This window comes from Cydia splendana, chromosome 16 (genome assembly GCF_910591565.1).
Source record: "Cydia splendana chromosome 16, ilCydSple1.2, whole genome shotgun sequence".
Lineage (NCBI taxonomy): Eukaryota > Metazoa > Arthropoda > Insecta > Lepidoptera > Tortricidae > Cydia > Cydia splendana.
The window spans coordinates 6700450-6726065 of NC_085975.1; the positions used below are offsets into that span (position 1 = coordinate 6700450).

General features: G+C 46.5%; 1 protein-coding gene and 1 long non-coding RNA gene across 3 annotated transcripts in view; both read right to left on the minus strand.

Moving 5' to 3' along the window:
* LOC134798150 (carbohydrate sulfotransferase 13) overlaps positions 1–9433 on the minus strand; it is a 68455-nt gene extending 59022 nt beyond the window's left edge. The window contains exon 1 of one of the 2 annotated variants that reach the window (XM_063770489.1): positions 9077–9433. The gene's annotated coding sequence lies outside the window, so the exon portion shown is untranslated. The remainder of the gene's footprint in view (positions 1–9076) is intronic. The other variant, XM_063770491.1, reaches the window with a different exon arrangement.
* The window catches only part of LOC134798162 (uncharacterized), a 152438-nt gene that overhangs the window by 68012 nt on the left and 58810 nt on the right, over positions 1–25616 (minus strand). The window lies entirely within an intron of this gene.

The window sequence follows — 25616 nt, forward strand, 5'->3', positions numbered from 1 at the left end:
GACCTCTTTTGTACAGTACGACACATTTTCAAAGTTCAATTTTATCATGTTGTTATGAAGGCAATAATATTTTTTGCACATAAAAGAAAAAGCACAGATAGACCATTTGCTATAAATTTTGATTATACCTAGTTCTCAGTGTTGCCGCTAATAAGCATAACCTGTGCTAACTCGGGGCACGAAGACTAAAGTGATGGTATTAAAGTTTTTTACCTTAAAAGGCTCGATATTAGACATGATATTGAACCTCTTTACAGTAATTCCAATAAGCAAATGCATAAATATACGTCAATAAACTTTAATAATAAACATCAATATTCGACTATTCGTGCCCCGAGTTAGCACAGGTATGCTAATAAGAGATCTTGTAAGACATACCTACCATTTCTCATACCTTACCCAACCATATTTAGATCAACTACGCCTATCTGTGTCATACATATAGATATGTTATGTACCTAGAGTTCGACCAGGCTAAGTTTTCGCACCTAGCATTGCTACGTCAAGTATGGCGCTGACATATAGTGTCACTGCGAACTTGCAAGCGGATGCCAACTTAGCGGAGATGTGAAGTTATACTCTATCATACAGTTTTAAAAGTCTATTTTAAGCAAAACTAGTTATTAACGTTATCTAACTATTATTTCACTAGCTAATTTATTTTGGTTTAAGCTGAATAATTTATCAACACCTACAAATGGCTACAATTCAATAAGATGTTGATTTCGTCACGCGATGCCGCCATTCAAGTTTTGTTACTTTATACGACTTTCTTTATAAGATAAGGAGTTCAAAAAACTCATTTGCTATGCATTAAGCTAGAATAAATTGAAGCTTTACTATAACGAGGAATAATAAAATTTATTCAGTCACGATATATTAATTTTAGGGTGATGCTTTTACCCTATTTCATATGTGGTCTAGAAACTTTAATACTCTGATTATAATGCCACCTCCGCCTGGGTTTTTTTCTTTTTTTGGGTCCGGTAAAAGGGGAAAGCTCTGGAGATTCTGGCTGGATGTTACGAGAAATGGCATGCGTCCCAATGGTCTTACTAAAGAGGATGCCGAAGACCGTGCGAAGTAGGGATGAAAAAGTGGGAAAGCGGACCCTGACAAAAGAGAAGGATGCAACTGGGATTTTAAATATGTCAGTGTCAAATGTGACGTTTCATCAAACAAAAACGTCTTTTTTGACACTGACACATCTAATCCATATCGTTTCTAGATCTATTAATTGACGTATCATAAAGTTCGAATCGGGCAGTAATGTCTAAGTGACGTACACGTAGTTAGGTATACAAATACTTACGAGAGATTTTGACCTATTATGGTCTTCCTTGCAATAAATGTTCTTACCGGTACCGGTCTTCTAAACATTGACCTTACGTACCTATAATTATTTATATGTAAGTATAAGTAACTCGCATTACCTACATAATCTTACTATTACTACTAAAGAATGCAAATTTTCAACTGCTTCAAAGAACAAACATAAACAAAACGAGACCACGCGTGCCAAATCTGTGAACTTAATGTATCGTAAATTTAGTTGACTCAGATCATAATTATATTCTTTTTTTAGACGCACAATTTATCTTGTTACATCCGCTGAGAAATGATTACCCGCGTGTTATTGTTCCACGAGTTTTTGAGACAACAGAATACTAGTTATGTGCCAATCCGCAATAATACGCCTAAGTTATAATTATGGTAGTAAAAACGAAACAATGTTTGTATTGGTGTCCTAGATTTGGAAATTATTACGTCACTGATCGGTAATAAACTGTGACAAAATAGTTTATTACCTATTTTGTCACAGATTATGGAGTCGATCTTTACAAAACTTAGGTATAGTTTTGAGATTGAGATACCTATTTTATTGATAACATTATTAATAATTTAACAGGTCACATAATTATTATATGATTATAACATTTATAACTTTGTACATATACAGGGTGGCTAAAAAATAACTGCATTGCCATTGCCAGGGAGGTTTTGGGATCATACTGAGCATCTTTTACTATTTACTGTTTGATACATTTAGGCTGGTCCATTTTCTATTCACAAATTATTAAGTAGGTATGTAGTAGACTTTATTTTTAGTTACAATTTAGCGGATTAGCTACATTTATAGTGTAGGTAGTAACATGAGTAAAAATCTATTAAGAGCGCTCTTACAAGAAAAGTCGAAATAATGCAAAATTGATGATACTAGTCGACGAAATTCAGGACTTTGCGCTCATTATTAGAAACAATGAGTACGTGTTCCAGTAAAAGCGTCTTCTTATCTTTATAAATATCGTTGTAAATATTAGAAAAAGGACTTATTAAATTAGTAATGATTTTTTTTCTGATGGTCGTTTCCGAAAAACCCCGTGAAGCACTGAATGGCGAGCTCTTATTTGGAAATGTTGAGAATTTTACTCTGCTAAACCTGGCTATTTTGTATTACTAATACCCTGTACTTTAGGCATATCAAACTATATTTTTCCTACATACCTTTGAGAAAGAGAAAATCAAAGTAAAACGAACTCGATTTTCTCTCCGAAACAAGTGTCAATTCCTACGAAAATCTACTTAATATCGAAGTCATTTTCATACTCAAGCAATCTGCAACGTTTGCTTATACTGTTGGTATACATTAGTGTTTATGAAATTCTACTATAATTTTTTGGCAATTTTTTGAAAACTACTCTATATTACCGATGACGCGCGCTGCGCCAGCTCAGTGCCGCGGCAGAGCTTGTAGAGGCAGGACGTGTGTCGGTCGGCTCCGCACATTTTCAACGGCGACGACGAGGTTTTTTATCATTGTGTGCGGCGGGCGCCGTGTAAAACGCTATACTGTGTGCGTGTAAACCGCAACGAGAGACTTTGATCCTAGCACCGTTTTTATAGTATTATAATTTATAATGGTACAGTTTAATAAACTACCGGACAGGATTAAAAATATTTGAAACGACCTGACATTCTATATGTATTTATTTGACTCAAGATAGTTTGACTCAGGGTCTGATGATGGAGCCGGAAGGTGGTCACCGGTATCAATCAACCATGCAACTAAACCACTTCGTGTTTAGGCTCGTTTTATTCATCTCAACAAGATCTTTGACACAAGATAGTACTCAGGGTCTGATGATGGAGCCGGAAGGTGGTCACCGGTACCAATCAACCATGCAACTAAACCACTTCGTGTTTGGGCTCGTTTGATTCGGCTCAACAAGATCTTTGACTTAAGATAGTACTCAGGGTCTGATGATGGAGCCGGAAGGTGGTCACCAGTACCAATCAACAATGCAACTAAACCACTTCGTGTTTAGGCTCGTTTTATTCGTCTCAACAAGATCTTTGACTTAAGATAGTACTCAGGGTCTGATGATGGAGCCGGAAGGTGGTCACCGGTACCAATCAACCATGCAACTAAACCACTTCGTGTTTGGGCTCGTTTGATTCGTCTCAACAAGATCTTTGGCACAAGATAATACTCAGGGTCTGATGATGGAGCCGGAAGGTGGTCACCGGTACCAATCAACCATGCAACTAAACCACTTCGTGTTTAGGCTCGTTTGATTCGTCTCAACAAGATCTTTGACACAAGATAGTACTCAGGGTCTGATGATGGAGCCGGCAGGTGGTCACCGGTACCAATCAACCATGCCACTAAACCACTTCGTGTTTAGGCTCGTTTTATTCGTTTCTATAAGATCTTTGACACAAGATAGTACTCAGGGTCTGATGTTGGAGCCGGAAGGTGGTCACGGGTACCAATCAACCATGCAACTAAACCACTTCGTGTTTAGGCTCGTTTGATTCGTCTCAACAAGATCTTTGACACAAGTTAGTACTCAGGGTCTGATGATGGAGCTGGACTGTGGCCACGGGTACCAGTCTACCATGTAACTGAACCACTTCGTGTTTGGGCTCGTTTGATTTGTCGCAACAAGATCTTTGACACAAGGTAGTACTGAGGGTCTGATGATGGATCCGGAAGGTGGTCACCGGTACCAATCAACCATGCAACTAAACCACTTCGTGTTTGGCTTCGATTCGTCGCAACAAGATCTTTGACACAAGTTAGTACTCAGGGTCTGATGATGGAGCTGGACTGTGGCCACGGGTTGGTACCCGAGACTGGTGTCTACCATGTAACTGAACCACTTCGTGTTTGGGCTCGTTTGATTCGTCGCAATAAGATGTTTGACACAAGATACTACTCAGGGTCTGATGATGGAGCTGATGATGATAGACAGGTACCCGTCGCCACCTTCGCGCTCCATCATCAGACCCTGCTAGTAGCATTTTCGTTGGGGCCCACGGTGCCAACGGTAGGGAAAACGTTGGGATGAGGTTCGTTCCGTAGCCAACATTAATTTTGTATTGGCCCACCATCGCATTTACCAACATTCGCTGTGGCACAGATGCCCAACAATGGGCCTTTGTGTATTTTGGTACCGTTGGCTAAACAACGATATTATTCGTTGGCCCAATGATGACATATATCGCATTTACCAACATTGGCAGTGGCAGTGATGCCCAACAATGGGCCTTTGTGTATTTTGCTACCGTTCGCTAAATAACGATAACATTCGTTGGCCCAATGGTGACGAATACCGCATTTACCAACATTGGCTGTGGCACGGATGCCCAACAATGGGCCTTTGTGTATTTTGGTAACGTTGGCTAGTCAAGGATATCATCCGATCGCCCAATGATGACAAATATCGCATTTACCAACATTGGCTGTGGCACTGATACCCAACAATAGGCCTTTGTTTATTTTGGTAACGTTGGCTAATCGACGATATCATCCGATGGCCCAATGACGACAAATATCGCATTTACCAACATTGGCTGTAGCATTGATGCCCAACAATGGGCCTTTGTGTATTTTGGTAACGTTGGCTAATCAACGATATCATCCGATGGCCCAATGATGACAAAAATCGCATTTACCAACATTGGCTGTGGCACTGATGACCAACAATGGGCCTTTGTTTATTTTGGTAACGTTGGCTAATCAACGATATCATCCGATGGCCCAATGATGACAAATATTGCATTTACCAACATTGACTGTGGCACTGATGCCCAACAATGGGCCTTTGTTTATTTTGGTAACGTTGGCTAATCAACGATATCATACGATGGCCCAATGACGACCAATATCGCATTTACCAACATTGGCTGTGGTACTGATGCCCAACAATACCAGTTGAGTTTGCTTGTGGCGTCACTAGATGGCGTTACTGTCTCCAAACATCGAAGTTATAGTTATTTTCTCGATTATTCCGGATATAATCATAATATTTTTTAAAAGTAACTTATAAATCTAATAGCTATAACTATAAAATTTATACATATACATAAATTTAAAAAAATTGTATTTTACCAACATTTTCTCAATTTAAATCTCAAAAAACATAAATCTCGCTTACGAAGTTTCGAAGTGCGGTTAGTATATATACAAATTAGAGTGTATAGTAAGTGTACTTGCTTCGGCAGTACATATACTAAAATAGGAACGATACAGAGAATATTAACAACAACTGCTGCCTGGCCTAGGGCCTTCATGTGGATACAACCAATGCCTACCGTAGTGTAATTGTAATATTTATCAGCAAAGGCCCAACGTCGTATTACACAACCACTTACTTAACGTAGGGTAACTGTAGGACTCGTAAACAAAAGCCCATTACATAATTAGACTGTAGGCACACTATAAATTACACAACTATTTACCTACGGTAGTATTGTAAGAATCCTACACAAGGCCCAACGTTAAAGTTACAATGTTGGCCCTTTGTGGGACAAGCTGTGTTGGGCCTTCAACCTGGTGCACGACTACCTACCGACCTACCTGACTTGCCGTTGGGTAATTGTTGAATTTGCAAACAGAAGCACAACGAAAAAATTGCCCTTTTTTATTTTTATGCAGTTGGCCCTACAGCAAGCCATACGGCCAAATGTAACAATTAACCAACCATCAAACAAATGTGTATAGGCCCAACCACGGCCCAACCAAAACCACCACCGTTGAATAATTGTATGATTTATTTAAATAGGCCCAACGAAAAAATTACTCTAATGGCCCTCTGTTGGGAATCTTCGGGAGGGCCTTTGACGAGGGCCCTCCAGCAAATCGTACGGCCAAATGTAACAATTAACCAACCATCAAACAAATGTGTATAGGCCCAACCACGGCCCAACCAAAACCACCACCGTTGAATAATTGTATGATTTATTTATATAGGCCCAACGAAAAAATTACTCTTATGGCCCTCTGTTGGGAATCTTCGGGAGGGCCTTTGTCGAGGGCCCTCCAGCAAATCGTACGGCCAAATATAACGGTTGCCCAACTAATACGTAAACAAAGGCCCAACAAAATCCCTACAAGAAAATGCTATTAGGGTGAGTACTACCTTGTGTCAAAGATCTTGTTGAGATGAATAAAACGTGCCTAAACACGAAATGGTTTAGTTGCATGGTTGATTGGTACCGGTGACCACCTTCCGGCTCCAACATCAGACCTTGAGTACTATCTTGTGTCAAAGATCTTGTTGAAACGAATAAAACGAGCCTAAACACGAAGTGGTTTAGTTGCATGGTTGATTGGTACCGGTGACCACCTTCCAGCTCCATCATCAGACTCTTGAGTATCACCTAGTGTCAAAGATCTTGTTGAGACGAATCAAACGATCCTAAACACGATGTGGTTTAGTTGCATGGTTGATTGGTAATGGTACCTTCCAGCTCCATCATCAGACCCTGAGTACTGTCTTGTGTCAAAGATCTTGTTGAGACGAATCAAACGAGCCCAAACACGAAGTTGTTTAGTTACATGATAGACTGGTACCCGTGGCCACCTTCCAGCTCCATCATCAGACCCTGTGTATCTTCAGTGTCAAAGATCTTGTTGAGACGAATCAAACGAGCCTAATCATGTTACTACATGGTTGATTGGTATCCGTGACCACCTTAATCATCATCAGATCCTCAGTACCAGTTCGTTTTTAAACCCTCGTTGATACAAACTTTACAACCTATAGGTACCAAATGCAATGACGAAACATGTAAATAAGCGAGTAGGTAAGTACCTATAATTTCTTTCGAGTAATATACCTTCATAAGTACATGTATGGGGCTATTCATAAATTACGTCGTTTCAAATGGGAGGAGTGGGGGGGGGGGGGGGGGTCTGGACATCGGATGATGGTAACATGACGTAGGAGGAAACAGATTCATCCGAATCTTGATTTTTGGATGATTTGAGGGGTGGGGGGGGGGGTCAAAAATCGTCAAAAATAGATGACGTAATTTATGAACAGCCCCTATGTACATTTGCACTGCATTTAGTATTTTCGTACTTACCAAATAACAGTTTTAGAACTTTAAAAGTTAAGTACAGTTAGTGTTGTTATGGTTGATTTCAATATGCTTCGCGAAGGATCAAGAATGTTTAATCCATCATTGTAGTGCGAGTGTGGTAGAAGGGATCGGCGTACTGAGCTCGCACGGCCTGCCGCAGCGCGTAAAATACCTAAACTCGCTCAACGCCGAAATGTAATAGCGCTCTTAACAGGGGTTTCAAACCTTTTTTTGCATCGAGTGCTGTGTCAATGTCAATAGCAAAAAAAAAATCATCGCGCCACTCTTTTAATTTCTGGTGGTTCTAAACCAAAATGTCGAATCAGTTGTTCAAGATCATACAGTGGCATAAAAGACTGTACCTACCTATGATAAATAAAACACGAAAAGCATTGTGTTGCTATTGCTTAATTCTCTGAAAGACTGGGCGAAGTGTTAGTACTGCCAGGTCTTCCATAAAATTTAAAGCATATTTACTTTAACATTGTAAATGAGAAATTAAATTTCACCCTACTAAACCTTTTATAACCTAATCTACCTCTAGTAGGGACTTACCTACACTAAGCTCGCTAGTAGGTAGGTACGTACCTTTGCTTATCACTGAACTGATGCGGTTTTATGATTTAAATGCTATTTAATAATATAGTGATTCGATTTCCCATAATATCAAAGTAGAATCTCGACAGTTAAGAATGTCTGATGTTAAGTGAATTTTAATTAGTTATTACTTATTCTTTATTTATACTTAGCTAGGTTTAAACACTTAACGCAGAATTATAAAGTCGGGCCAAACTACATGTAATTCGGCACAGATTTTCCAATGACTATTTATGTCAGGAGGTTTCATCATAAACGTACTATCAAATGTATTTTGCTTGCTTGCTTGCCATTAACGAGTCATAAAAAAACCGAACTTATATATTTTGTTTATTTGATTTTGTAAATATTATAAGTAAAGATAATGTTTTTTTGTGTCTCTACTCTCTACTAAACTTACTCAGTGTCAAATATGTATGTAATGTATGTTATGGTGGTGTGTTGATCTTTATTTCCTTGCGAATTTGTGGATTTCGATGATACCTATATTTTTACGACGACTCTGTCTAAAAGCTCTGAAGTATTTTCTATGACCCTAGTATCTATTACTGCTAAGGCATAAGGCTTTCAGGATTCAGATATACGTTGTGTTTATAAGTTCCTTTTCATTTTATTTCAACATAAATTCAACCTCTTAAGCTACCTTACCTATATCACTTATTGACTTGCCATTGTTTAAATTCTGAAGTCATCTTCTATATTGGGTACCTATACTACTTAGACTTAGGTACCTTAGTAGACACAGTTGTCCAAAAATTGCGAAACTTTAAGAATACTAAACAAGTGTAATAACGATAGCATGGAATGCGGAATTTGATTATCATAATTATGTAAGACGAGATCTGCAGACGAATAAAATTTATTATCCTCAACTCAGACTGGACAGCGACATCCGAAACCTGTGAAGGTTATCTGGCCAATTCCACTATTATGCATCTGCTTTATGACTATGACATCCACGTGACATAATATTGATGTCCATACCTAGATTATATTAGAAATTGTAAAAATAGAGCCTGAATTAAGAAAGACTTTCTTAATTCAGGCTCTATTATCATAATCGTAATCCTCAAATTGGAGCTAAAATACTTAAAGAAATCATACATACTGGTCCAAATGCGTTCCAAGATATTTCTTATAACTGAAAAGTCTGTCATAAACCAATAATACACCAAGTTCCGTTTTGTTTATACCGAATTCACATATACCGGGTGCGGGGAACGTCAACGCGAACGCAGCGGCGCGGGGACGTCCACGCTTCGCGGACGGCGCTCCGACACTGCCGAGCCCTGTGATGTATCGACCCCCTCTGACATAACAATGCGAGAGGACCCCGCAGTTTCGCTGCAAGACCACTACTGCACTGCAGCTTTATTTTTGGCAAAGCACCCGATAGTGGAAGCCGGGCCGAGTTTGAAACGAATTCGTGCCAAGAGCGCGAATGGATCAGTCAGCGACCCCGTTCCGAAGATTGCGGCTTAGAATAATTTGTACTAAAATTTTGCGTGTCATTAGTCATTAGGATTTCCATGTTCCTTTATCTAAGGGGGTTTCGCGAGGTAAGGGGGGCGCAGCCCAATACAACCCGTAATTTTTTATTAGTTTTATTCTTATTTTTAGCAAGGTCCGACGCAAAAAAAGGTTGGGAATTCCTGCATTAGACGAAATTTAGCGGTTTACAATTTTGGCTTTTTCGTAAACGATATAAGCTTTAGCGTTCTATAGAAATCTGGTTAGCGCATGCGCAAGACGAGCACAGGCGCAGAATCTTGCAGCCGGAGATTCATGGTCACTCGTTCAAGGTTGCGTGGTGCATTCATTAAAGCAAAGAGAATTTGAAATAGAGAGTTGCTGTCATGGTAAATTATGTAGCTACAGTACATTTACTATCTTTCGACTTTCGACAGACGATTAAAACCGTTATAACTAGGGTTACCAGATGACTTTTGTCAGGAATGGGGACGGAACACGAAAATGTCAGGAATTTTTTGAATAAAGTACCTTTTTATGTAAGTACTTAAATTAATACAAATCATGAATTGAATTATAAAACTTTAATTAATAAAACGGCTATACTTTAATAAATACACGCTAACGGCTAGACCCCCCCCCCCCCGTCGCCCGTTGGTCGAAAATATGAATGTCAGGAAAAATATTCGGAAATCAGGAATTTTGACAGAATTCTAAAGTTGTATCTGGTAACCCTAGTTATAACGCCATTTGATATGTGTTAACTTGTTAAGAGCCAACGGGAGTGGTCATTTCTCCATACAAACGTACTCCTCGTTTTCCTCCGTGGTTTTTGAAGCTAGAGCAATGATTTTTTCAACACAGATTAATATTGTCAATATCTGTGTCCGACCGTTTTGATTTTTTTGATATTTTTGTTTTTTAAGGCGCTAGAGCCCTTCAAAAATGGCCAAAATGGCCTAATTGACTATGCCGCAATGAGAGACGTGGCATTCAAAACTGATATCAATTAGCCAAAAAAGCAAAACGATAACACAGATAATTTCATAATCATTTAGATTTCCAAATTTGGTTACGATTGGTTAAGTTTTGGAGGAGGAAACAGAGGAGTACGAAACCTCGATTTTTGAGATTTTTACACAGGATTTTTCGCCTTGTCCTTATCGCACTACTTTTAGGTGCCGCTTCCGTTAGCGAGACAGGTATATTTACCTAAAATATTTAAAACTCAGCTCCTGTTTCGTCTTAAATATTAATATTCACGATGGCGCCATCGCTCGAAAAGATTGCACCTTACCTTTGGCCTATAGTCGAGTAGATGGCGTTAATATTAATATTGAATAAGTTAATACACATCAGTGAAAGAATAAGTATGAAAGTCAAATGGCGTTCTAACAGTTTTATGTTCTGTCGAAAGATGGCAGTAAATTTACAGTGGCTACATAATTTACTTTGACAATCCGTCTCTATACACTCTCTCTCTTTGATTAAAGTTTACAATAGTTATCTCAGATAAGTCTAGTACCTAGCTTATTGTTAACAAATCTTAAACAAATATTATTAACTATTAACTAAAGTTTGCAGTGTAACGAGTAGGTAGTTGTTTACGCAACGAGGTATAAATAATTAATTAGTATTTCCTAATTAATTAGCTTACTGGTATTTTTTCATTGAACTTTTTCTAGGCGATTATATTGTTCATCTGTTGAAACAATCAGAGGTAAATGAGAGTCTGTAGGTACATACATACATCATTTTCCTGTAGGTAAGCATTGTTATAATCCCAATAGTTTAGGTATTTTTTTAAAGATGATTATTGATTATATATCACTTGCAAACAGGACAGACATTAATAACTTAGATAAAATTAACATAATAAAAACAAGTTCAAAAACGATAAAATAAAATATTATCCCTTTTATACCTAGGTACAGTCAGCAGCAGAAGTTGCTAAGCGGGTGTGGTGTCCAAAATTACCTCGACACGCTCTTATTTTCTTTACAATAAAGTCTCGTCAAGAACATTTTGAACACCACGCCCGCTTAGCAACTTCTGCTGCTGACTGTACAATGTACATGTTACGCGCTAAGTACGAATGATAACAAAATTACATCATTTAGATATCAAAATGCAAGTTCGAATTGGCCTCCCCCGTGTCGCGAAATTTTTGAGAACAGCCAAACGCAGTAGAAATCACCAGTTCTAGGAATATCAAAGAAAGAGCCTATTTAGCACGAATCATCCTTAGGGCTGATTTAGACGATGCGAGAACTCGCATGCGAGTTTCATACCATGATTCGTCGGTTGAATTGGACGTTACCAAAAGTCCGCAATGTAACTAAAATCGCATGCGAGTTCGCGCGCCGTCTAAATCAACCCTTAAATTACAATGACAAAGTGTGGAAAGGTCATAATTAATGTCAAATTTCTATGACAATATGACGTTTATACTGACACAACTTGGTTCTGTCCAAGTTGGTGCAAGTTAGATTATTAGCCGGCCTGATTCTAATTTTACCTAAGTTTTTAATGTTTATTTAAATTAGCATCAGGCCGGAACTCTTAAGTACTCTTAAGTACCTACTCTGTTTTTATTGGGCGGCTTGAAGAACCTCTTTCGCTTCCTTCACTTTCATAACATTCCTCATACATGCTCGTAATATAATAGCAAAGTGGAAATCCGTGGTCTCTGCCTTCCCCTCCGGGAAATAGGCGTGATTATATGTATGTATGTATGTATGTAAGAACCGCAATGATACCTCCAAAGAGCCGCGGAATGCATTAGATTAGGTAACAATGATAATGATGTAGAACAATAGGCTCTCTAATTTGGTTGCGTAATGAATTAAGGACTGCCAGTACGTCGACAGGTAGACAGCTGTATTAGGTGTTGTTTGTATTGAGTCATTGCAGAGACGAGATTAAATAAAGACTGGTATTAATGAGCGATTTAGCCGGTAGAGAGTGTAGAAATTGCCCACGAAGCTGTGATCTATCTAGTACCCCTAGTACATTCGATAGAGTGACGTGACGTATGCGTTTGCGTTAAGTGTCATTTTGTATGGGATTTTAAGTTTCAGTTTTAGTATGAAGACTATGAAGATGCGTACACGTCGGAAAGCTGAAAACATGGATACGCATCATTCTCATATGTAAAATGCGGCACGATGCTGATAGATGTGATTCCACCCTAAGGGCTGATTTAGACGCCGCGCGAACTCGCATGCGATTTTAGTTGCATTGCGGACTGTTGGTTACGTTACCGACCGATCAAAACCCGCAATGTAATGAAACTCACATGCGAGTTCTCGCATCGTCTAAATAAAGCAGGCCACTGACGAGCCTTCCAAATGGATGCCGTTACAATGGATTCATCCAAATGGACGGCATCCTAATATTAAACATTGTACGTTTTTGACATTCACGGACTGATTTTGGATTGCCGCCACGCTATTTGGACTGTTGGAAGGCTCGTCAGTGGCCACCTTAAGCCCTAACGATAACACCGCGAGCGCGCAACGATTTTATTTGCTGCGTGCTGAGATATTGGAAATTTTCAAAAAATATACACAAATTCCGCCACGCTTTCAACTCTCCCGCAAATCGCCAGTGTGATAAGGCTCTATGATGGACGCAACTTTAAATGATTGTCAGTCTTTATTATACACCTACTGGTAGAGGTAGGTGTCGTATGTAGAGAATACATAATATAAGTACCTACCTACATGACAAATATACGTCACATGCGTACGTGAGGTGTGTGGTTCGTGATAATGAATTAAACAACACCAAATTGAAGGTTGCTCCTACGCTTTCACGTGTCTATCTCAAGGTATCGAGTTGTACAAATAATTGTATTAAGGAAATCCCTACTAATTATTATAAATACGGAACTATCTGTCTAGGATAGTTTTTATCAAAAGCTGATTCACTCATTAGAATGTAGAGCACAAGGATCTTACCTAGACACCTTACGTACCTACCTAAATGTACCTCATTTAGACGTTTGTTCTGTAAATAAACATTGCCTTTCAAACCTGGCAATGTTAGGCATAATAGGCAATGTTGCGCCAAATCACGGTATCAAGGTCTATCACACAGAAACATTGACATTGCCCCCCGTTCCAGTCCGAGCGGAGCGGAGGAAGTGACCATTTATGACGACTATTTTAAACTGACCGACATGTGTAGGCGGCCCATTAAGGTTAGTAGATACAGGGCATAAGTGTACCTTTTCGACAATAAGAAAATAAACAAAATATTAAAAATAAAAATGAGGAAATGGCTCAAAACAAATTTCTACAAAAAAAATATTTTTAATAACACATTTATTGTCAACTGTTTCATTCAGCTCGATGGTATCAAATGATTGTATTTTCATCTATAATTTAATTTTTTTAAATACTTACTTACCTGCAAAGATTCAGAATATTCAGATAGATACGGCTATGGCTATTAGAAGTATGTAGGTACTTACACGTTCTTATAAGAGATCTGCATTCATCATTACATTCATTACTTACGAATTAAACTAATTGTGCCGCAGCGGAACTGTTTAAATCTATAGGTATATAGCAAGCTATGGCTATTGGTGTATCAGAAGGTTTGTAGTAGTAGAAGTGAAAAACTTGTTGGTATGTACAAGAATGATAATTTATTTACAAAACTCACGGTATTTATACACAATTTGAGAAAAGCAAGAAAGAGACGTATTTACAATAGAGTGAGATGGAGATATACGGTGCGCGGGCGCGTGCCAGAGCGAGAGCGCGCGTGTGCCACTGCGCAGGCGCGGCGCGTGCCGCGCTGGAATAAAACTAAGTTGACCGCCGGCGACAGTCCTTTCGGAGAGCCACTGGTACCTCACTCGGACGCACCCCCAAAGCCAGCACCAGCTCATCCTGCAAGGACTTCGAAGAAATCTTCGCCGGATCGCACCCGGCCTCGCCGGAGGGGAACGCCAGCTGCCCACTGCACCCACTACTGGTCGCCCTAGACAGTGGAAACTACTCCAGGCGCCGCTAAAACGGCCTAACCTGGAAAAGGGACCCCTGTCTGGGACTACGGCCGGCAGTAATGCGTCGCGCAGGCACCGCCCACTAAGACCGACTGAGCCCGAGCGTCATGAACGAGAAGCCGAAGCACCCCCCCGACCCTCCGGGGCGGGTGGGTAGTCGTCAACACGGTTTTCTAAAACCACCCGCAGCCCCACCGCTGAAACTCACGGCCCCCCCCGACCCCTCGGTTAGGGTGGGTAGTTCCAAACGTGAGTTTCACGAAGTACCCACACGAAACCCGCCGTCAGACACCAACCCCCCCGCCACCGCGGGGCATGTGGGTAGTCAGGAAAGCGGGTTTCCACAACTACCCGCACCAACACCACCGATGCCAGAGCCCACACCAGCCGCCGAATCAGACGAAGAACTCGCCGAATTCACGGATGCCCTCACAACGGACCGTGACGGCTCACCACAGCCGTGGCGGTCAGAAGATGCAGCCCCTGGACGCACCTTCTCACCGATCCCGCAGGAAGAGAGAGACCGACTTTCTCCTCGCGAGCTACTGGATCATGACCGTATCCTGGTAGCCCGCCTGGGGCAAGTCGGTTACATGTCTCCCGTGATGGAGACATGGACCGCGGCCTGCATCAGGCTGCGGGAGCACGCCCTGGGAGAGGAGGTAGAGCTGTCCCCAGATGACGTCGCCCTCCTACGCTTCCTCGGGGAGCACCCGGCTTTACTCCAACTATCGGCGGTCAAGAGGAAGCCGGAGTGCAGCCCCCCCACCAGGCAGGACACGAAGAGGATCTGCCATAATATCTCGCCGCCCACGGACCCGAGACTTCGGCCCAGACCCGAAGCCCCACCGCAACCTGAGCGACCCCCAACCGAGGCCCCAGCCACCAGCGACCCAGCCCCCTTCATGGCCCCCACACCGGGACCCTCAACAGCAGCCCCCCGAGCCCCCGCGCAACGACCCGCGGCCCCCGGTACCAGCTACGCAACCGCCACCGCCCTCCCCTCGGGCGCTGCAACAGCGAGCTCCAAAACCAACGGCAGCAAGGCTGCAAAAAAAAATGAAACTCTCAAAAAAAACAGCAACCAAAAAAATAATAACAACACTACTAAAAAGAGCGATAGTAGTACGCAGCCTTGCAGCGACGATGACGAGGGTAGAAAAAAAAATAAAAAACCCAAATACCCCGCCATCGTCGCAGACATTCTACCAAATTGGCCGAAGGTTTTGGAGGATATCGCCGAGGAGCTCGGAGAGTCGCCTTTCACCACGCCGAAGGGAGAGGGCGTGCTCTTCGAGCCCCGTACCGAGGAGGAATACCGCCTCGTGATACGTCACCTGACCAAGCTGGAGGACACGGCAGCAGCAGCCATTGAAGAAGCCAAGAAAAAAGGGGAGGCCACAGACGTCATCAAGCCACTTTTCAACATTTACGGGCTGGATGACGAGAAGCGGATGAAAGTGGCCGTCAGGGGCCTCCCCGAGAAGACTCCAATTCTGGATTTAATGAACGCCCTGGAGAAGCAAGGACACCCCGTAGAATATGCGAAGCAAATCAACGCGAGAGCGGGACGCCCGGGCTGCATATACTTCGTGCAGCTCGCGGGGCCTGCTCGGGACCACGCGGGCATCTATGGGGTGTCGGAGCTTCTCCACATGAAGAAAATAAGAGTGGAGGCGTGGCGAGGGAAGAAGGGGCCCCCGCAATGCCACCGTTGCCAGGGCTTCGGCCACTCTTCACACGGCTGTCATCGGGAGCTTGCCTGCGTACGCTGCGCTGAACCGCACTGGGCCAGCCAGTGTACGAGACCCCGCGACCAGCAGGCCACCTGCAAAAACTGCAGGGGGCCCCATCCAGGCAATCACAGGAACTGCCCCTCCTACAAAACAGCCTACCGCCTGTGGAAGGCCGGGAGATCTGCCCTCTCGGCTCCGGCTCGCCCGGGCCCCACAACCAACGCTACGGTCCCCAAGCCCACGGTGGAAGAGTCGGCGCCAGCTACACTGATGGCGTCGGCGAACCCCCCCACCCAAAGGGGGATAAACAGACCGCAGCAGGCGAAGGAGCCCGGACCCCAGAAGAAGAAGCCAAAAAAGAAGAAGAAGAAGGCTGCCCCCACGCCAGCAGTGCCAGCCCAATCCTCCACCTCCACTGCCCCACCACCGCAAAGAGATCCAGCACCAGACACCGACATCACGCCCACCGCCACTCACGACCTCGCCGCCCTCGTGGCGCAGCTCGCGACAGTGGCCCAGGCGCTCACAGCTGCCCTCAACACGCGGACTAAAATTCAATAGTCTGCGTGTTGTATACTGGAACGCGCAGGGGCTACGGTCGAAGATCGGACTCCTGCGCAACTTCGTCGCAGTGCAGAACGTGGACGTGATGCTGGTGTCCGAAACGTTCCTGCGCGCCGAAACCGCACTAAAGATCCCCGGCTACGTCATATACAGGAAGGAGGAGCTTCGGCAGGATGGCTCAGCTTACCGGGGCCTCGCAGTCCTAGTCCGGAGGTCCATCGTCCACCAGCCGGTGGAATACCAGCCCCTCAACTCCCTCTATGCTCTGGGAGTCGACATCAGAGTCTCGGGCCACGACCTCCGGCTCTACGCAATCTACAGGCCGGGAGGAGCACCCGGCACACTGCAGAGAGACCTGCTGAAGCTTCTCAGTCCCCCCTTGCCGATCATCATGGCCGGGGACTGGAACGCGAAGCACCAAGCGTGGCACGCGTCGAGGCAGAGCGCAGCGGGCCGCGTGATATATCAAGCCGCCGTGGACCACGACTTCGGGGTGTCCGGACCCGAAGAGCCGACGCACTACGACGTCGTGCACGGGCCAGACACGATCGACTTCGCGGTACATAAAAACATCAACGCAGCCATCGGCCAGGAGACCCTACCCGACTTACCATCGGATCACCGCCCAGTACTCCTGACCTTAGACGACCTACCCGTGAGAGCCATCACAACCAGACCCAGACGCCGTATCTGCTGGGAGACTTACGTCGAAGCCATGGAGGGGAAACCCCAGACCCTGGCGGTCTCTTCAGCAGAGGAAGTGGAGAGTGCAGCCGCCGCCATCACCTCCGACATCCAGGACGCGCTGAACACAGCAGCGCACACCATCCGGAGTGACGGGAGACGCCCTCTCCTGCCACAAAGGATCCTGGAACTCATTAAGCGCAAGCACGTCCTGAGGAGAAGATGGCAAACAACAAGATGCCCTACCCTTCGAGCGGAGCTCAACGCGCTCGTGAAGAAGGTGCAAAAGGAGCTCAGCAACCACGCAGCCATGAGTTGGGAGAGTCACATCGCGTCCATGGACGGTGATGTTCCCTCCATCCACCGTCTATGCCGTCAACTCGGCACGACGCGAGACTCGATTCGCCCACTCAAGGACGCCAACGGACTGCCCAGATACAAGGCGGAGGACAGGGCGGAGATCTTCGCCGAGTGTCTGAGCAGACAGTTCCAGCCCAACCCAGTCCAGGACCACGCACACCACCGCGAAGTCTCTGAACACTTGGAGAGGTTCTACGAGCAGCCACTGGGACAAGAAGACGACCCGGTCTTCTTCACGCCCGGCCAAGTGCAGCGAACTCTCCGTCGCTGCAAACACAAGAAAGCCCCGGGCCCCGACCAGATCCCGAACGCGGCACTAAGTCACCTGCCACTGCGTTCCGTCGTGGCGGTGACGCGCCTGTTCAATGGGATCATGCGCTCGGGGCACTACCCGACCCCGTGGAAACTTGGTCGGGTGATAATGCTGCCGAAACCCGGAAAGGACAGAGGAAGACCGGAGAGCTACCGACCAATAACCCTGCTCAGCACCCTCTCCAAGGTGTTCGAGCGGCTCCTGCTGGGCAAGCTCCAGCCCTTCATCGAGCCAAGGCCAGAGCAGTTCGGCTTTCGAGAACGCCACTCAACGACCCTGCAGCTCACAAGAGTACTTCACTTCATGACGGCGGCCATGAACAGGAAGGAGTACACAGCAACCGTCTGCCTCGACATGGAGAAGGCCTTCGACAGAGTGTGGCACGAGGGACTCATCTACAAACTGTCGAAGACCGAAGCACCCAGGCGGATAGTCAAGGTGGTGGCCTCCTTCTTGACTGACCGCCGCTTCAGAGTAGCAGTAGAGAACGCCGCCTCGGAAGAACACCCGATCCACGCGGGCGTCCCCCAGGGCAGCGTCCTCTCGCCGGCCTGTTACGCCCTCTACACCGACGACCTCCCGGTCGTTGGAGATGTCAAGCTGGGCCTCTATGCGGACGACGCGGCACTCTTCGCCGCGTCCATCAATCTCAAGCACGCTGCCAAGAAACTCCAGAGGTCCCTGACTGGCTCTCCAGGTGGAGGTTGTCAGTGAACGTTGGCAAAACGCAGGCGCTGATCTCCAGCCACACCAAACAGCTGCCACCGCCGCTTCGCCTGCACGGCGAACAAATCGAATGGTTACCGCAGGTCAAGTACCTGGGCGTAACACTCGACCGGCGGCTAACCATGAAGCCCCACGTGGACGACGTGATCCGGCGCGTGAAATGCGCGCGAGTCCAGCTCCGTCCAGTGCTCTGCAGCAGCCTCCCCCGTCGCACGAAGCTGGGGGTATACAAGACCTATATACGGTCCCGCCTGACGTACGCAGCTCCCGCATGGTACGCCCTGGTGGCTGAAACACACAAGAAAAGACTGCGTGCGCAGGAGAATGCGGCGCTGCGCACCATAGTCAATGCCCCCCGCTACGTGCGAAACGTAGATATTCAGCGAGGCCTGAAATGGCAGAGCCTGGACGCCTTCGTGAGCCACCTATCGTCGAGAATGTTCGAGCGCGCCGACCACTCCAGACACCAACACCTACAGGGCATCGCGCCGCTGCACACACGCCCGCCGGATAACCGCCGCCGATCACGCCAGCTCCCTAGAGCACTGGCGAGAGAAGTAAACACGCCAGACAGTGGCTAAGGATCCCGCAGTCCAAGTAGCCACAGACAGACACAGACAGAAAAAAGAAAAAAAAGAAAAAAAGCCATGACAGGCCAAATGGCTAGTTACGGCCACGAAGCCCCCGCCCTTAGAAAAAGGGCACAAAATAGACCCACCCGTAGTTACGGGTGGCGATTAGAGACCGCCAAAAATCCCCAAAAGGGATGGAAAGGCATCTCATGCCTCCCTTCGGGAGGCATGAAAGAAGCACACGAGCGACAGTCCTTTCGCTCGCCGGCTGCCGTGGAGTAAACATCGCGTCGTCGGATCGACGTGCCTCGCTTCGCTGCTACGCGCTCGCTGATTGGAAGACACGACGAGATCGACGAGGATGCTGCAGGCTCCGGATATTAAACTGTCCTTCTCAGGACAATATAAAACTGCTCTTCTCAGAGCACGCAAACTGCCCTTATCAGGGCGACGTAAAATGTTCTTCTCAGAGCAACATAAAACTGCCCTTGTCAGGGCACGTCCTGTTTCTCTGTTTAATCGCAGAGTGTCAGTCGATCGCAACTGTTCTTATCAGAACAATTCTGTGTTTCTGTTAAAACACATGATGTCAATCGAGTGTTCCCACAGGGTTCCCCCTCAAGCGAAGCGTACCGGCAGGCGAATAGTGCGGCCTCGGCGTGTTGTGCTCGTGCTTGTAGGTACTTGCGTGGCCGTGGTTGCGTCTGGTTCATCTCTTCGTTTCAGGATGCCTTTTTTCTGTTGTTGGTTGTTGTTGTTTTGTTGTCTTCTTCTTCTTCTTCTTCTTCTCAGCATATTTGCGTCCACTGCTGAACATATGCCTCTTTCATGGATTTCCATGTTGTTCTGTATGCGGCGGTTCTATGCCAGGTCGGCCCTGCCGTCTTTCTAATGTCGTCCGACCATCTGGCTCGTGGTTTTCCGTCCCTCCGGCTTCCCAGTCGAGGTCTCCAGAACAGTACTCGCTGGCCCCATCGGTCGTCATCCCTGCGGCAGATATGGCCGGCCCATTCCCACTTCAGTTGCGCAATTCTTTTGGCGATGTCGGTAACTCTCGTGCGTTGGCGAATGTCCTCATTTCGAATTCTGTCTCGCAGGGAGATCCCGAGCATCGCGCGCTCCATGGCTCTCTGTGCCACTTTTAGCTGGCGCACCCTTCCGACGGTCAACGTCCATGTCTCGCATGCGTAGGTCATCACTGGGAGGACGCATTGGTTGTAGACCCTGGTTTTCAGTGACTGTGGGATTTTGGACTTGAAAACATCGCCTAGCTTTCCAAATGCGCCCCAACCCAATTGAATGCGCCTACTAATTTCGGCATCCAAGGGGTTACCGTCAAGCGTTATTTTCTGGCCCAAATATACGTAATCGCTTACTCTCTCCATCGTTTTGCCTTCCAATGAAATGGTTGCCTTTTCAGCGGTGCTCATCCACTTTGTTTTCTCCATATTCATTTTCAGGCCAACTCGCATCGATGCCTGGCTTAGATCATTGAGCATGTGTTCGAGATCTTCAGGTGTCTCTGCGAGTAAAACAATGTTTTGTTGTGATGTCGGTAAACTCGGTGGTACAGTCGGTTGCGAAGTTTTGTTCGATGTTGTAGCTGTAGGCATTTTCGTTGCGATCGTTGTGCTCGTCGTTGTAGGTATGTTAGGCGTTTTCGTTGAACTCGTAGCTGTAGGTATATTTGTTGCGGTCGTTAAGGTTGTAGGTATGTCCGTTGTACTCGTAGGTGTTTCTTGCTCGGTGTCTGCGATGATGAATGCGGGTTTTAAGCGGTCGATCGAAATATTCATCTGGCGATTAGGTAGCTGCAGAGTGAATATTTTGTCGTTGCGTTTTAGTACTCGGTAGGGTCCGTCGTAAGGTGCTTGTAGCGGCTTCTTTACGGCGTCAACTCGTACGAATACTTGTTCGCAGGTTTGAAGGTCACGATGCACGAAGATAGGTTTCTTGTTGCCATGCGGGATCATTGCTGTCGGTGTTAGGCTGTGTATGGTCGCTCGTAGTTTTTCCACGAAGTCGGAGTCCATGGTGACGTCATCGCGCGTAGGTAGTAACAGTTCGCCGGGTAGTCGTACACTGCAGCCGTAAGTGAGTAGGGCTGGGCTTACACCGGTGTCTGTGCGTAGTGCGGCTCGTAGTCCAAGTAAAACGCTAGGTATTGTGTCGATCCATGACTTGTCGTTCTGTAGCCTGGCCTTGAGTGCGGCCTTGAGACTTCTGTGGAACCTTTCAATCACACCGTTCGCTTGGGCATGGTACGGCGTAGTTCGGGTTCTTTCGATGCCGAGTAAGCGGGTGAGTGACGCAAATACTCGACTCTCGAATTGCCGTCCTTGGTCGGTCGTGATGGTAGCGGGGCAGCCGAAGCGGGAGATCCAACCTTCGTATAGAGCTTTAGCGACGTCTTCGGCGGTGATCTCGCATAATGGTGTCACTTCGGGCCATCTGGTTGCGCGGTCAATCATAGTGAGTAGGTATCTGTGTCCACTGGCGGCAGTAGGTAGCGGTCCTACAAGGTCGACGTGTATATGCTCGAACCTTGTAGTTGGCGGGAAACTTGAAATAGGGCTTGCAGTGTGTCGCTGGATTTTCGCACGTTGGCAGTGAACGCATACTTTTGCCCATTTGCCTACATCGGCATTTAATCCGGGCCAAAAGTAGCGTTGAGCGACGAGTTTGCGTGACGTTCTAATTCCAGGATGACTTATGTTGTGTACTGCGTTGAAAGCGGCACGGCGATGCTCTTCGGGTACGTAAGGTCGTAAGTGCGGCGTCGATGTTTCGCAGTAGAGTTTGACTGTAGTTCCGGGAATTGTGACTTGTTTCATCGATAGGTTGTCTTGCTGTGCGAGTGATCGGATGGTGTCGCTATCTCGCTCTTGCGCTCTTGCTAGTTGTTCGTAGTCGATAGGAGATGGACATGCGATGGCTTCGATGCGAGATAGGGCGTCTGCAGCGGCGTTTTGCGTTCCGGGTATGTGTCGTATATCAGTAGTGAATTCACTGATATACAACAGCTGACGGGTGCGGCGCGGTGATTCGTTGTTATTGCTTGTTTTGGTGAATGCGTAGGTGAGCGGCTTGTGGTCGGTGAAAATTATAAGTTCGCGTCCTTCGAACATCTTCCGGAAGTGCTTCGTACTGAGGTATATTGCTAGTAGTTCACGGTCGAATGTGCTGTAGCGGGTCTGGGCATCGGAGAACTTTTTAGAAAAGTAGCCAAGTGGTTGCCAAGCTTCGTTCACGAATTGGTTTAGCGATGCTCCCGCGGCTCTGTCGCTCGCATCGCTAAATATTGCTAGCGGGGCGTCGTGGGAGGGGTGCGCGAGCAAAGCGGCGTTTTGGATGCTCGCTTTGCACGCGTCGAAAGCTTCGTCAGCTTCGCCGTCCCAGCTGATTTCGGTCTTGTCGCGCTTCTTCGCATTGTGTAGGTATTTGCAGAGTGGTGCTTGAATTTGCGCGGCGTTTTTAATGTTTTCGCGGTAAAAATTCAGCATGCCGAGGAATCTTCGCAGCTCATCGATGTTTTTCGGCTTAGGGTAGTCGATGATTGCTTGCACTTTCTCGGTAGGTGGTCGTATGCCGTCTTTGCTGACTTCGTAGCCCAGGAACTTGACCGATGGCTGTCCGAATACGCATTTCGACGGGTTGATAGTGATACCGTAGTCTTCGAGTCTGCTTAGTACGGCGCGTAGGTGCTTCTCGTGCGTAGCTTTGTCGGCTGACGCGATAAGTAGGTCGTCAACGAACGGGAACACGAAGTCGAGGTCGCGCAGTACTTCATGTATGAAGCGTTGGAATGTCTGTCCGCAGTTTTTTAGGCCGGGGCACATTCTTGGAAACTCGAATAAGCCGAATGGAGTTATGATGGCGCTCTTCTCGACGTCTTGCTCTGCTATTGGTAGTTGTTGGTAGGCGCGGTTGAGGTCCAAGGTGGAGAATGTTTGTTTGCCGGCGAGTTGGTAGGTAAAATCACGTATGCGTGGGATTGGGTAGCGGTCGGGCTTAGTGATTGCGTTAAGCCGTCGGTAATCGCCACACACACGTAATTCGCCATTCTTCTTCGGTACGACGTGAAGAGGTGATGCCCAAGGGCTTTTGCTTGGTCTGCATAGGCCCTGTTCCATCATGTTGGCAAATTCTTTCTTCACGAGTTCGTAGCGGTGCGGTGCAATCGGACGTGGTCTGCAGTGAAGTGGTGGTCCGGTTGTTTCGATGAAATGCTCGACGTTGTGTTTCGGGCTGAGCTTCATGGAGGTGAGACGAGTTGTACCAGGGTAGTCGGCAAGTATGTTGTGGTACGACTGTTGCACGTCTATACTGCGCACGGTAGGTATGTTTGCGGTACAGAGTTGTGCGTTCGTATATAGTAGGGTTTTGCCGTCGATTAGTCGCCTCCTGGTGATGTCGACTATGATGTGGTGGTAGTCCAGGAAGTCTGCACCGATGATTGGTTTCGATACTGCAGCGATGATGAACTTCCACCGGAATGGTCTGCGTAGGTTGAGATCGAGCTCCAGCGTCTTCTCGCCGTAGGTGGGAATAACTGTATTATTGGCGGCGTACAGTTGAAAGGGTAGGGGTTGCGCCTTCGTGCCGGGTGTTCTTGGCAGGACGGAGATGTTGGCTCCCGTGTCAACCAAGAAAACGAGCTTGCTGGTTCGGTCACGTACGAAGAGGCGGTGAGATCTTGTTGTAACGCCGGTTTCCGCCGCATCCAGCGTTACGTCTAGTTTTCCGCTGTTGATGGTGTTGCCGGTATCGGTTTGAAGCTGCACGGCTGTGCGCATTTCTGAGCGTCCATCCCGAAACGGCGGTGGTAATGGCAATACGGCATCGGCGAGCTTCTGCGGCTGCGTGGGCTTCGGTCTTGCGATTGGTTTCGTGGGCGCGATGGGAAACGGCGGTGCGAGCGGCTGTAGCGTTGATTATAATTTTCGCGCGGTCTCGAACGGAGCTCGGCGACTTCGAGCGATAGCCGTCTAATCTCGCCGATGAGGTACTGTGCGTCGAGAGCTGACGTAGACGGTGGAGGTGTTGGTAGCGAAGGTGGTAAGACTGCGGGAGTAGAAACTGCGGCGATTTGGTGCGACGCTGATGTTGGCGTGTGCTCCAACATTTTGTCGGCGAGCAGCGCGAGGTCCTCTAACGTCGTTTTAATTTTGAACGCTTCGCTGACGGTGAGCACGGAGCGTACGTGTGGCGGGAGATGATCAAGCCACATCATCTGTATCGTTGTCTCAGGAAACTTCTCCTTGTTCAGCGTCTTCATCCGTCGTAACAGCTGACTGGGTTTCTGCTCCCCGAGCTCGACTTGGGATAACAGCTTCTTGGTCTGCGCGCTGTTGCTCTCCTCGTACACCGAGATGAGTCTGTTTTTGATGGCGGTGTAGTAATTCTCTTCGGGCGGGGAGTAGATGAGGTCGCTGATATTTTGAATATCTTGTTTTTCTAGCTGCGCGATTACCATCTGAGCGAGCTGCGCCTGGCTTCTCTTCAGCTCTGCCGTTGCCGCCTCGAAACTGCAGAACCAGAGTATTGGCTGGTCTCGCCAGAACGGTGGGACGCGCAGGGAGAGTGATATCGCCGCCACATCGTGAGATAGGAGTGCTGCTGCCGGAGATGGGCTGGTGAGGCTGCTGGCTTCTTCCGGGGCATCGCTTTTTTTTTCATCGTTGGGAGGCATCTTCTTGATTGTGATCCTTCTTGTCCAGAGTCGGTGGTCACCACTATAGCAAGCTATGGCTATTGGTGTATCAGAAGGTTTGTAGTAGTAGAAGTGAAAAACTTGTTGGTATGTACAAGAATGATAATTTATTTACAAAACTCACGGTATTTATACACAATTTGAGAAAAGCAAGAAAGAGACGTATTTACAATAGAGTGAGATGGAGATATACGGTGCGCGGGCGCGTGCCAGAGCGAGAGCGCGCGCGTGCCACTGCGCAGGCGCGGCGCGTGCCGCGCTGGAATAAAACTAAGTTGACCGCCGGCGACAGTCCTTTCGCTCGCCAGCTGCCGTGGAGTAAACATCGCGTCGTCGGATCGCCGTGCCTCGCTTCGCTGCTACGCGCTCGCTGATTGGAAGACACGACGAGATCGACGAGGATGCTGCAGGCTCCGGATATTAAACTGTCCTTCTCAGGACAATATAAAACTGCTCTTCTCAGAGCACGCAAACTGCCCTTATCAGGGCGACG